Consider the following 12,339-nt stretch of genomic DNA (forward strand, 5'->3'; position numbering starts at 1 on the left):
ATTTCTTTTTGAAAGATTCCATTTTAGTAAGAATAATAAAAAGGTTAAAAGCTAAATTGTGTATTAGGTCTTCTCCATAAAACTCATATTTTTCCTCCTCTTACCCCCATTGTTTCAGGGTTGTTGGAAGACTTTAACCTGGACAGTTTAGAATCTTTCATGATTTTACACCCATTCTGGAGTTCATTTGGTCAGAACTCAATATTAATGCTGCCAAGGACAGAGCCTAATCTCTGAGAGAGAGAGAGAGAAGAGAGAGAGAGAGAGAGAGAGAGAGAGAGAGAGAGCCTGGTTTTCTAACATAATAGCGCAGACCACCTGTCAAACCTACCATTCACAAATTTGCATCTCTGGGTACAAAGGGAAGTGGATAGAAGGGTGAATAATGAAACAAACATTTTAAGATTGCATGACTGATGGGCCCCATTTCATCCTGGGTCTGTAACACCTTAAAATGTATCTGCATCAGATATTCATCCTTGAATCTGTGGTGGGGGGGTGGGAAAGGTGTGTAGGGTCTAAACCAGTGGTTCCCAACATGGGGCACATGCCTCACAGGGGGGCAATTTGCTTTTTAAGGAAGGCAATTCGAGAATGAGTTATTAACAGGGAATTTTTTGCATTTCGTATGGTTCGAGGGGCCTCATATACAGTATATAAATATATATTGTGACATATTTATCCATTTCAGTTCTCTATTATATGTTTTGAAACTTTATTTGCCATTTTTTCATATCACTTCATATTATTATTATTTTTTAAATAATTTCTTCCTCATTACTTCAACTGTTCTTTTGTTCTTTTATTTCTTTCTTTCATGGATGTCATGTTCTTTGAAAGCTTGTTTAGACCAAGTTAATGGCCTTTTAGGCTTCCTCCACATGAATAGAGTTCACTTTTTGAATAATAAGAATTATATGTCACGAGGGACGGGGGGCATCAGGATTTTAGAGATGCTTAGGTGGGGCATGGCCAAAAAAAGGTTGGGAACCACTGGTCTAAACTATTTGTACTTTATGGTTGATGGTAACTCTCCTTTCTGTCCTACATAATAGAATCTTAGAGGGTTTTTTTAGTAATTTGCCAATGAGCCCAGTAATATATGCATTTCTCAGAGCCAGGTGCCATTTGTAATGAAGTCCTTGTTTTTCTGTTTGATCTGATGATCAAGGTGCCCAATATTGAGGGGTTGGATTATCAGAGAATCTATGGGGGAAAATGTGCAAAATGGCATAGACTTATGTATAAAGAAGTTAGTTGTGTTTCTTTGATAGGCATATCTCTGTTTTTATAATACACATCACAACTACAGAGGTGCTTATTTTGCTGGTAAGTCAAAATGTGGGTGAAGTATAACTTTTTCAAATTATGCATAGGTGACAGGTCATTCAGTTATCTAAAGTGCTGTTTGGGTTGGGTTTGTGATTACTAAAAACAAGGGCCAACATTTTATACTATTCGTTATTGGCCAGGAATGTTACATAGGCCATTTTCACTTTATCTTCAAATGGTGTGCCTCTCCAGTTTTCAGATGAATTGCCCCAAACCATGCAGCTAGTATAACTTGGAGCCACATCTGTCAATTCTAAATCTAACCCCTTTTTCATAAAGGTTAGAAATATTAAATATTGTTAACATTACATATGAAATTCAATTGGCATTTGCACCTCATATTTAGATGTATCTTATTAATAGCTTAAGAATGGTATAGCTATTATCTGAACACAGCCTCCTGAACACTCAGATTGCTATATTTTAAGTCAGTAGTGGCAATGTGGCTCTATCAGAGATATGTAGATGATGGTTTCTTAGTGGAATGTTTAAAGAGAAAGAAATTTGACAGGAAAGTTTTAATGATGATCTAGATACATATTAAAGTAAGTTGATGGCATTTGATTTATTATTAATTTGGTTATTTAGAGAATAAATAGAAAATTAAAAATAATGCTAATTCTTACAAAATAAGCTCAAAACAAATATTGGTTAATTATATATAAAGTGTAATAATAGTGTTATTAATGAAATATAAAAATAAGATGCATTCATTTCATTTTGTTTTTCTGGGTCAAGGTACTATTTTTGTAAAATGTATTAAATTACATTATTGTTATGCAGTAGACCCATATGGTTACATCAATCCTGAAATTGTATTTCCTGACAAGGTGACTTCTCTTCTGATATTCTGAAATATATGAAGAGAATATCACAGGACTTTAAAAGAAAATTATGTCTATATTTTAGCTGATTTTGAACTAAATTTTTATTTTGTTTTCAATTATAGTTGACATTGAATATTATATTAGTTTCAGGTATACAGTATAGTGGTTAGACATTTATAACTTACAAAGTGATGCCCCCAATATGTCTTGTACCCACCTGACACCATACATAGTTATTACAATGTTACTGACTATATTGCCCATTCTGTACTTTACATCCCAGTGACTATTTTGTAACTGCAAATTTGTACTTCTTAATGCCTTCACCTTTTTCATCCATCCCCCTATCTGGCAACCCATTTTGAACTAAATTATAAGCACATGAGACTGAGCTTTCAGAACCACCCTCCTAAGATTTCTTGTTACCTACACACAACGTTTAAGCAAGTCCTACTGATCTTAGCAATGGTAGTTTGACACATAGGGCAGGCTTTTAAGAAGGTGATTTTACCAACAAGCTACTTTCCATGAACTACAAATAAATCGAGGTTAAATATAACCACTTTGCAATACTGAGAAGTAAACTTAATGGGAAAATCTTTGCAAATGCTTTAAAACATAAATCTGCTTTAAAATTAGAATTCCTATGGCACCCTTATATATTTTTAAATGCACTAGAAAGTAGATACTTAAAGTGTAAAGCCTTCATTTTTTATGTCACAGAGTATTGGCATTTTTACAGAAAATGCCAGTCTGCTAAGTGTGTCCATTGTGCCTACAGTTAACTGATGCATATAATAAAATAAAAGCAGGCATTTCTTATTATTATCCAAGGAGCAAATTGGAGCTGTCTCCTGGGAGCAGTTTGAGTTTTCCCATAGTGAATAGGTGGACTATAAACCTGTAATTATTTTCGGGAAAGTTTCTATGCACTTGTCTGAAAATTGGATGAGTAATGATTAATATCAGGAAGAAGAAAAGAACTAGGATCTGGAATGTGTCCTTTTAATAGGTTAGGAAAGAATAAGTGCTTTCAGTTCTTGGATCTTTAATAAACCCATCAAATCTGGATTTAGTCTCTTTCTACCCTATCCATAGTAATTGTTATTTACTCATTTAAATAACAGTGCCATGCTGAACTAGAAGCAAAGTTGGGAACTTACAGATCGAGATATAACTTTGATTCAGCCAATGTGCATACAGTCTGTTGTTATTATATACTAGAGGCCCAATGCATGAAATCCATGCAAGAGTAGGCCTTCCTTCCCCCAGCTGCCAGCACAGGCTTCCCTCTGACACCCGGGACCCAGGCTTCCCTTGCAGCCCCGGCTTCATCCGGAAGGTCGTCTGAAAGGACATCTGGTCTAATTAGCATATTATACTTTTATTGTGATAGATGGATTTTTATTTGCAAATTCACCTTCTCAGGTTATTTGCATTCCTGTGCCTTTTGTTGGTGATTCTGCTGTTATAAATTGCTCCCAGCCTAGCGCTGAAGGGCTTCCTAGTGTTCTAACTGCAAGGAGGCTGTGGTGTGCCTTACGGAGAGAACACACGTCTTACATAAGCTTCATTCAGGCATGCGTTATAGTGCCGTTGGCTGTGAGTCGAATGTTAATGAATCAACAATATATTAAATAAAGTGTCTTTCAAAAGAAACACACATAAAAACCACAAACCCAGGTTATATATTTTCCATTGATGGAAATTTAGGGGCCAGAGACAAGCAGAAACCTAATCCCAGTTTCCCTTAAGAGCAATGGCTCAGTGTTTTTGGCAACTTCATAGAACATAGCTATTGCAGACAATGAGATGTGACTGTATTAAACATGTGTGATTGCAAGTCAGTGGGCTAGGCCCCAGAGATTCAAGGATCAAGGGCACAGTTCGCGTCCTCACTGGGCTCCCCATGTTGGAGACATGGACTCGCTGTGGGATAACTAGAGGAAGATGCAGGCAAGGTGCTGAGGGGAGTCTCACACTGCCTGGCTGTGGTCAGGTAATGAAATACAGAGCAGTAGCTGTCCGCCAGAGGAAATGATAGAGGCAGTTTGGAAAGGATGTACAGTGTGCAGGAGAATGTGAAGTAAATGAGGTCATATGTTTATTTTTAAACTGAGCATAATGTTGGTGGGGTTCTGACTCATGGAGGTACCATGTTGTTACAGAAATACACTGTGGCAAAATGTTCCATCTCTTGCCAAAATGGACACAGGGGAAAAATGAAGAACACTGAAGAGCTCCACCGAAGAGTTGCACAACAGAAATAATAGCCACACTCCTCTGGAGTCTGATTCATCCACAGCCATCATAAAAAGGTAGGGGAGTAAATTATGCTATGGTTTTGCCTTTTAAAATTTTATTTTAAACTTTGCATATATACCCCAATGGGATATTATTTGACCATAAAAAAGAAATTTGTGTTTATGACATTGATAGACCTTAAGAGCATTATGCTAAGTAAAATAAATCAGACTGAGAAGCACAATACCATATGATCTCACTTAAATGTAGAATCTATAAAAACATATTAACATTTTAAAAAACTGAACTCAAGAGAGAACAGATTGGTGGATGCCAGAGGCAGGACAGAGCATAAGGGGTGGGCCAAATGGGTAAAGGGGGTCAAAAGTTACAAACTTCAGTTATAAAGTGAGTATTTCCTGGTATGTAATGTAGAGAATGGTGACCATCTATAATAATAAAAGCATAATATGCTAATTAGACCCGACAGCAGAATGACCTTCCGGACGTCATTCTGGACATCCTTCTGGACGAAGCCGCTGAGGCAGGAGCCAAAGGAGAGGTGGTTAGGGGTGATCAGGCACACAGGAGAGCAGCTAGGGGCAATCAGGCAGGCAGGCAGAGTGGTTAGGGGCGATCAGGCAGGCAGGTGAGCAGTTAGGGACGGTCAGGCAGGCAGGCAAGTGGTTAGGAGCCAGCAGTCCAGGATTGTGAGAGGGATGTCTGACTGCCAGTGTAGGCCTGATCCTGGGCTTAAACCAGCAGTCAGACATCCCCTGAGGGATCCCGGATTGTGAGAGGGTACAGACCCGGGCTGAGGGACACCCCCACCCCCCATACACGAATTTTGTGCACCAGGCCTCTAGTAGTTAATAATACCATGCTGTATATTTGGAGGTTGCTAAGAGAGTGTATCTTAAAAGTTTTCATCACAAGAAAAAAAATTGTTACTATGTGTGGTGAGGGATGTTAACTAGATTTATTGTGATTACTTCACAATATATGCAAATATCAAATCATTATGTCATACATCTGAAACAAATATAATGTTATATGTCAATTATATCTCAATAAAAAAGAAAAATATGCAATAGCAAAAAAGTAGAAATGTACATTTATTTATTCAACAAATATTTATTGGGTGACTGCTATGTGCCTGAAAATTGTTCTAAGCACTAGGGATATGATAGTGAACAACAACAACAAAAAAGGCAAGGGTGTGGCCTTGAAGGAGCTAATAGTCTAGTGGAAGGAGAAGAGTGAGTAAATAAATGCCAAAAAATTGGAAATCCATGCAGACATTAATAAAGTTTATGAACATAGTGAACAGATAATGAGATAGTGGGTGATTGGGGCTACTTTAGTTCAGGCGTCAGAGAAGGCCACTCAGAGAATTTTGAGCTGAGAGTTGAATGATGAAGAAGAGCCAGCTGAGTCACGGTGTGAATATCAGACACTTTATGTGCCATGAACCAGAATCTGGATAGATATGTTTAAGGCTCAAAAAACAGACCTGTATTGCTTTGAGATGAGATTTGCAGAAGCATGAGGTAGGAGATGACATTGGCGAGCCCTTGAGATGTGAAGTTCATTTTACTTCAAAGGAGACAGAACCCTTGGAGAGTCATTCATTAGCTGTCACCTACGTAAGAGCTAATGGAGTTGGCTTAGGGACGTGGTGTTGGGGATAGATGGATTTCAAATACATTTTGCATCTACTTCAGCTAGGTTAAACTTGATAACTGCCAATGTTTTTTATGAATCCCCAACATAATTCTAATTTTTATATGATGTGTATGCTGTTCATTTGTGTTCAATATACAATTCTCAAATGGTAATTTACTTTGCTGTTTCAAAAAACAGCTTATGGTGTACAGTATATGTTTGTGGCCTTGCTTTTGAAACTTAGAGGGGGTTGATGTCAAATTGTGAAAAGAAATAAAATTATTCCCTGAAACCTCATGTTCTACGCAAGTTATCTTATAACACTTGGCAACTGGAGCTTTCCAGAAGCTTTTGCAACTCTTCTCCTCCTCCTTGCCTGGTTTCTCATTTCTGAGAACATTGTTACCCAGAAGAGGAGAGGTAGGCAGTGTGAAGGGTGTTCTTCCTGATAAGAAACCTGTGAGTAAGTATTTTAAGGACTAGAGGTTTAGACTTCAAGACTGAAACTTTTATACTGGATTATTCCTAGGTGGGACATTGAGGGAAAAATTAAAATACTACTTAAAATTGGTGTTTTAAAAAGACAAGAATATGTGGATTTAAACAATGTTGTCCAGAGAAACTAATACCCTCCACAGTGAGGGCTTCCTATGCTGGAGTATGTGCCCATTGTACAAGAGGAGGGGTGAGAGGATAAGGATTTAGGTGATCACCTTAGCAGGTAGCACCAAGATTTTAATAATCCAGCAACCATTGTTGGAGCATAAAACAACCACAATGTTTTTGTTCAGAAGAATTTTCATGATAACTCAACCAAATAACATTTTAAGAGCTCAGCAAAGTACAGAGTCTTGCTTTCCAGTACTCACAACTTTCTGAAATAGCTCTAAATCGGGGTGCTGTAATAACCCTCCTTCCCTTTACCCCAGACCCTATAAAAAGGCTTTGGTTGTCAGACACCAGCCTCAGTGCAGCGATTCTACAGTGTCAGGCAATTGAAAAACATGTAAAGCTGTGATAAAGGCAAAGGATAAAGGATAAGGTACAGCAGGAGAAAGCAAGCCTGGCAAACATCAGAGAGGACTGAGGCTTGCTGGTACAGCTCCCAGGGTCCTTTCTCCATCACACAGGATGCACTTCATTTTCTGGTCACGAACCACCAAAATACATGTGTGACACCTTCGTCTCAGGGGAGCCAAGGCTCAAGCTTACTGAAGGGCATTTTATATCTCACAGCTCCAGTAGCTAAAAGCAGGCTTTGTGAATAGGTAAACAGGTGCAAACCATCAATCCATACAGTTTCAATAAACAGTGTAGACAAGCTGGTACAGGATGCCTCTGGGGGAATTTGGGACTTTTAACAGCATATTGTAAGTCACTAGCTGGTGCATTTCACTTCTGTCTTGGCCAAGAATCAATACCATGGTTTCAGGTGCCCTTTAAGATAAGCACAGAAGTACCCTAGATCAACTGCAATTTAAGCCTGTCTTCACATATTCAGAGAATTGAGCCATGTGAATACATCTGAGAAGACCTAATAATGTTATACCACATTCTGTGATTGGTCTTGTCATATACTAGGTTAGATACAACCTTTTGATTATCTGGGGAGATCATTAAAAGACTAGGAAGAAGTAATTTGATTCTGGAGCAATAAGGATAAAATGGAATAAAAAGAGTAGTAGTGTCTTAGGTTGGATTCCCTAGAATCAGATGTTAAGACAAAAAATTTGAATATTATTTGGAAGGTGATGCCAGTATGCTTTTGTAGGGAGTGGGGATGTGAGATGGGAAAAGAGAGGAGATAAAAAAAAAGTGCATTGTCACTGCTGTAACCAAGAGGAGCATGATCTCATTGGGCAATTCTGGGATACAGTATAGAAAAACTTGGAATTATCCTAACTAAAGACAAGGAAACGGGTTTGTAGCTACCTTCTCCCATCTGACTTGGATGAGGGCTGTTCCCCTGGGAGGAAGTGGATGATGTTAACTCCCAGGTATTTGTGATCTACCATACACTGAGTGGCCAGATTATTATGATCTCTGAATGCATAATAATCTGGCCACTCAGTGTATATCCTATATAATAAAAGGCTAATTCTATATAATAAAAGGCTAATATGCAAATTGTCCCATCGACCAGGAGTTCGACCAGCAGGCAGGCCGGCCAACCGCCCATGTCCCGTCCCCCTGGCCAGGGTGGCCGGACCCCCCCCATGCACGAATTCATGTACTGGGCCTCTAATAAATAAATAAATAAATAAATAAATAAATAAATAAATAATTACTGAGTGGCCAGATTATTATGTGTTCAGAGATCATAATAATCTGGCCACTCAGTGTATACGTAGACCAAGGGGATTCCAGCAACCAGAGGAAGCCCTTAGGCAAAGAGTCCTGGGTGTTTGTCATTGGAAGCCACCATCAGGTCAGCATGCACAGAAATTATAAATTCCAAGGGGATCAGGGTGGAGCACCTATAGTTTCTGCTTTAAGAACTGATACAACAACAATGCTGATAATCAAGGTCATGTTACTAGAGCTGTCATTTATTGAGTAACTGTAAGCCATGTGCTATACTAAATGCTTATGTGCATTTTATCATTTAATTCTTACTTGTTGAGTATTCACTCTATGCCAGGTTGAGGGAGGTGGGGATATATATTGTATCACTACAGTCCTGCAGCATATACTATTCTAGTCTTCAGTTTATAGATGAGCAGATAAGGTCAAGCAAGGTTAACCTACCATATTTTCCGGCATATAAGACCACTGGGCGTATAGAAGATTTTCCTGGGTTAAAAAGTCATCTTATACGCCGGAAAATATGGTATTTCTCTGGAATAACACATAGGAAACAGAATTCGGATTCAAACTCTGGTGTGCCTCCAAAACCATCTCTTGGGCATGATTGTAACTCTTAATTAAGTAATTAATTATTGACATTTTTCTGATTGAAGAGTTGGCAGTTGCTAGTTATATTTTTGCCCCTATTCTCAAGGAGCTCACACATTTGTGGAAGAGAAAGACAGGAAAACATGTAATGATGTAAGGGCTATAATGGAAGTATGCTGTAACTGTCAGTAGAATCAAGAAAGGGATGATCAGTTGGTGCTGCCTAACAAAGTAACACCATGACTCAGTGGCTCAAAACAATAAGCATTATTGCTCATGAGTCATGGGTTGAGTTGAGAAGGTCTCATCTGGCCAGGTTTTTAACTGATCTTAGCCAGGTTCACTCATTCATTTGCAATCAGCGGAACATTGGCTGGAGGACTGAATAGACAAAGCTAAGTTCAGTTCTCCAGCAGGTTTAATTCTCCAGCAGGCTAGGTTTCTTCATATGGTGGCCAAAGAAGGTTTAAGAGAGTGAACTAGCCCTAGACAATTTGGCTCAGTGGATAGAGCGTCAGTCCGAGGATTGAAGGGTCCTGGGTTCGATTCCGTCAAGAGAATATACCTGGGTTGCAGGATCAATCCAGGCCCTGGTTGGGGTGCATGTGAAAGGCAATCAATCTATGTGTCTCTCTCACATTGATGTTTCTCTCTGTCTCTCCCCTTCTCTTCCACTCTCTCTAAAAATCAATGGGAAAATATCATCTGATGAGGATTAACCAAAAAAAAACCCCTAATAAAACAAAAACAACAACAAAAAAAAGAAAGAGAGAGAGAGAACAAAAGTGTGCAGGCTTCTTGAGGCCTAAGCTTAGAACAATTACTTCTGCGGCATTGTATAGGCCAGTGGTCGGCAAACTCATTAGTCAGCAGAGCCAAATATCAACAGTACAACGATTGAAATTTCTTTTGAGAGACAAATTTTTAAAACTTAAACTTCTTCTAACACCACTTCTTCAAAATAGACTCGCCCAGGCCATGGTATTTTGTGGAAGAGCCACACTCAAGGGGCCAAAGAGCCGCATGTGGCTCGCGAGCTGCAGTTTGCCAACGACCACTGGATAGGCAAAGGAAATCACGGGGCTACCTGGAAATTGACTCTCCACCTCTAGGTGAAAGGGGCTTCAGGCACATTTCGGAAGGGCATTGAGGAAGAAAAGGAAGATCTAGGTTGCAGTCTACCAAGAATAGAAAAATCCAGATTAAAGTTCATGGGGTGAGTAGGTGTTCCCCAGCCAGAAAAAGTAGGAAGCCATGTAAGGCAAGAAAGATAGTATGTTCAAACACAGAAACATAACGTCCCATAATGCTGTCAGGTGACTTGGCAATGAAGGCATATAGTGGTGAGGGAAAGAGAAGGGTCAAGCGCCATGAGAGAACAGAAATATATAAAATGTACCAGAATTCAGGAAAATAAATGTTAACTTGCAGGCAGAATAATATGCTTATGAAAAACTGATAAGCAAATGGAAAGATAAATGAGTGAATGGTTGGGTGGACAGATTACTGTACCAATATGGTTAAGGTTTTTCTCTTATGAAAGGATTTGTAGGATTTCATAAAGGAAAAAAGGGAGGAGAGATGGAGGGGAGGATTGGAGGAAGGAAATACCCTGGAGAAAAATTCGAGGTTGAGAGTGAGTCTAAATGCAAGGATTTTCAGCCTCTGTGTTGGTGGTTCAGGACGGTAATGCAAAGGTGCAGATTACGTGATAGGATCTCTTTGTGTGTGGCACCTTCCGTGAGCATGCTAAGCATAGTGAGTGGGTTTCTGTGGGAACCTATCAAGGATTTTTGCATTATGGTCCATACTGAAATTCTAAGGTTCTGGACTCTCACAAGACCAAGTTAATGGGGCAGGTTTTTATTCGGGTCTGTACACAGGCAATTCCATCGGGATGTGTATGTGAAATAGTAATTTTCAGTTTATGGATTATTTTCACTCTGAGACTGAACTGTATGAATTAAATAGGAGCCTTATTGTACAGTTTTCCTAAGTGACTTTTACTGTTCTCCTGGCCCTGCTTTTGAAGTATGATGCGCTCCCAGGTCACCAGGTGCAGCAGATTTTAGTGTGAGGCTGAACAGACTGACATTAGCATCTCCAGCTCCCTGGAGGCAAAATGGGAACTTGACTGTAGAAATAAATGCTGGCAAGACCCACGAATGGAGAACCTGGGCCCAAATAGCCACTGTTGTTAGAAATGTTGGTAATTCTTTGTTCCCTATTTCTAAAAAGTGAGATAAAGATGGCATTTTTAAAGAGGTAAAATAAACAAAAAACAACATAGCTAAAGGTAAATAAAAGTTAAAGCTGATAGCAAAGATACAAAATCTGGTGAACACTCTCTAGGAACCTAGTCATTGATTAGTTTATTAATTCTTCTTAGGAGAGCAGATGCCTCCCCATTCCATTTTCCCACCTCCCCTCCAAAAGTAACCATTATCCTAAGTTTGTGTCAAATCCCTGCTTAAAAAAGAACCAAACATGAATATGTTATTAATTTTTGCTTCCTTTTGAGCTTTAGGATAATGATCTCATATTCATATAGTTTGCAGATTTTCTCATTTCACTGAACATTTATGTGTCTAAAGCTCGCCTATGTTGCTACATGTAGCGGTAGTTCATGTTCACAGCTAAATAATATCCTGTTGTGTGAGTATATCACCATTTATTTGTTCTCCTGTAAATAGACATTTCTATTGTTTCCATTTTCTGTATTATGAAAATACTATGATCATTTGTTTGTATATTTCCCAGTGCCCATGCAGCTGTTTGTCAGGGTTACATAGACAGAAAGGGGTTGCTAGGATATGAGATAGACAGGTGACCAGCCATCCCAGTTTGCCTAGATCTGAGGAGTTTCCTAGATTGCAAGATATTTAGTGCTATGAGTAGTCACCATAAATAAGTGTATGCTCAACTTTTGCCCAAAGACATGGTAGCAATTTACACTCCCAACCAGCAGTGCGTGGGAATTCCCCTTGAGAGCCATTCTCCCTGTGCGTGGTGTTCTCAATATCTGAATTTTTGCCACTCAATTGAGTGTGAAATGGTATCTCACCACGACGACGTGAGTTCCCTGGTTGCTAATGAGGTTCTGTATCTCTTCGCGTTTTGTTCTCCTTTTGTGTTATCTCGCCTGTGAAATAGCTTCTGTGTCTTTTGTCGTCTTTCTGTTGGGCTGTTTTGTCAGGCACATTGTATGCACCTCTCGTGCTCCCCTGGCATCACCGGCACCTAGAACAGGGTTTGTCAATGGTAGCACTAACGACATTTGGGATGGAGTAATTCTTTTTGTGGGGACCGTCCTGTGCATTATAGTATGTTTTAGCATTATCTTTGGCTTTTACCAACTACTTGCCAGTAGCTCCTC

The 12,339-nt window shown here is 39.2% G+C and overlaps 1 protein-coding gene across 1 annotated transcript in view; it reads left to right on the forward strand.

The window, feature by feature from the left end:
- The first annotated feature begins 4,420 nt into the window (after positions 1–4,420).
- PAK5 (p21 (RAC1) activated kinase 5) overlaps positions 4,421–12,339 on the forward strand; it is a 148,034-nt gene continuing 140,115 nt past the window's right edge. Inside the window, exon 1 of the mRNA XM_008141087.3 lies at positions 4,421–4,477. The gene's annotated coding sequence lies outside the window, so the exon portion shown is untranslated. The remainder of the gene's footprint in view (positions 4,478–12,339) is intronic.

The sequence above is a fragment of the Eptesicus fuscus genome, chromosome 12, assembly GCF_027574615.1.
Source record: "Eptesicus fuscus isolate TK198812 chromosome 12, DD_ASM_mEF_20220401, whole genome shotgun sequence".
Lineage (NCBI taxonomy): Eukaryota > Metazoa > Chordata > Mammalia > Chiroptera > Vespertilionidae > Eptesicus > Eptesicus fuscus.